Raw genomic sequence first — 2,459 nt, forward strand, 5'->3', positions numbered from 1 at the left:
TGTGAGTGGTATAAATCTAGGGCTATCTACCACTGGAAGATGGGCATGTCTCTCCTGTGAGTAGTATAAATCTAGGGCTATCTACCACTGGAAGATGGGCCATGTCTCTCCTGTGAGTGGTGTAAATCTAGGGCTATCTACCACTTGGACAGCCATTGTCAAAACTGCCACTGATGGTGGCAGCCTAGGCAGGGGTACAGATGGTTTCCAGGGATCAGCTTCTCTGCCAGCCAGGCCTGATTGACCTAGATGTATCAAAGAGACATAACAGGACTTTGAGGTGGTCAGGCTAGCATTGTCTCTGTAGCTGCTCCTGTCCCAAGTGCCCTGTTGTCCTGGAAGTGTCAGTTATGATGACATCTGCCACAGCTTGAGTGGCTGGTGCACATCAGGGTAACCCTTGGAGACTGTAGGTTAGGAAAGTCACAGCTACAGTGTTGCTGCTCCCAGGATGGACCCTCAGTTTGGAAAGATATTCTATTCTCATAGTTTGGGAATGACCAATGACTTGGGCCCCAGGGCTTGCCAGCTGATCTGAGGCTGATAGGGTATGCATGTTCACATCATGCTTATTGAAAGCAATCATTTGTGAAACCTGTTTCACCTCCCCCACCCCATGGGGGAATGAGTTTTTTTTTTCTGACTACATTGTTCATAAAGTTTGACTCAGGGATGAGCATGGCTGTGAGATCAGCGGCTTTAGGTTAGCTCTTCCAGCTGCTGGTTTGGTAAGCAGTAAGAACCTGGATGAGCAGGCTCAGTCCTGTGAAAGTGTGGCCTTCCATGAAGCTGCTTCAGGATAAGGGGGGAGTGGAGATCCACAGGATGGTGTACAAGTCAGCCTGTGCCTCCCCTGTCCCTCGGGAGTCTGTGTTCTTGGCAGCTCCACTGCTCATCTTGTGGGGCCTCTCATATTGCCTTTGAAGAGGGATGATGCCTGTCTCCCCAGTGTGGTGTGAGTCCCCTCTTCTATACACAGTTATATTTTCTTTTACCCTACAGTCCACTTCTGAGAGATGCTTGTATGAGGATGGGATTGGAGATTGAAGGCTCTCAGTACAGGGGAACAAAGCCTTCTATTTCTTAAGGTGGTCCCACAGGACAGCAGCTTCTACATCTGCTTCTCTGTTCATAGGCTGTCTGTGATTACATACCTCCACAGTATTCCACATCTATGCTCATAGGCTACATGTGATGGCATGCTTCCATGGTATTCCACATCTGTCCGCCTGGCTGGGACGATATCTGTCAGAGCACAGGTTTCAAGATGCACAAGGTTGAAATGTCAATTTGTTGTATCTATATGATGGATCCCATCAGCTGGAGCCACCGATGGCCTTTGATATTCTGAACCCAGCAATGGTGGTAGTACTAACTCATAGGTCCCAGTAGCCATTTCTTTTTGGAGCCCAAGCCTAGGTACATGAACCTGAACTTGCCTCTTGCTAGAATTGAGAGACATGGCACCCCTTAGCCACATGATGCCTCCTGAGCGTTTGGACACTCCTAACATGAGCTATGCTAGAATTGAGAGACATGGCACCCCTTAGCCACATGATGCCTCCTGAGCAGTGAGACACTCCTAACATGAGCTATGTTTTGACTTGCCTTACTGGTCAGATGATTGCCTTTGGTTGGCTCCAAAGACAGGTGTCACGATAAGCCAGGGTTTTTTGCTATACTCCCACTTCATGAAATTATCTGCATGGATGCCAAGTTCATCATGAACCATGCAGGAAAGTGCCAGGGCAACACTGTCCTTCATTCTCAGCTTAGAGCAGATGCTTCTTACCAACGAGCTGATCTTCAAGACCAGTGGTTCTCAATCTTCCTAATGCTATGACCTTTTAATACAGTTCCTTATGTTTTGGTGGCCCCGAAACGTAAAATTATTTTTTTGCTACTTTATAGCTGTAATCTTGCTACTGTTAAGAATAGTCATTTGAGCATCTGATGTGCAAGATATCTGATATGTGACTCCTAAAGGGGCCATGAACCATGGGCTGAGAACCACTGTCCAAGAAGACTGCTTCTAGAGGCTGTATATCCTGGTCTTTAGGGCTGGGATCTTCATGGGCCCATGTGGAATAGTGACTGTCTGTACTGGCTAGTTTTGTGTCAACTTGACACAGCTGGAGTTATCAGAGAGAAAGGAGCTTTAGTTGGGGAAATGCCCCCATGAGATCCAGCTATGGGGCATTTCCTCAATTAGTGATCAAGGGGGAGAGGCCCCTTGTGCGTGGGACCATCTCTAGGCTGGTAGTCTTAGGTTCTATAAGAGAGCAGGCTGACCAAGCCAGAGGAGGCAAGCCAGTAAAGAACAACCCTCCATGGCTTCTGCATCAGCTCCTGCTTTCTGACCTACCTGCTTGAGTTCCAGTCCTGCATCCTTTGGTGATCAACAGCAGTATGGAAATGTAAGCTGAATAAACCCTTTCCTCCCCAACTTGCTTCTTGGT

This window comes from Mus pahari, chromosome 2 (genome assembly GCF_900095145.1).
Source record: "Mus pahari chromosome 2, PAHARI_EIJ_v1.1, whole genome shotgun sequence".
Lineage (NCBI taxonomy): Eukaryota > Metazoa > Chordata > Mammalia > Rodentia > Muridae > Mus > Mus pahari.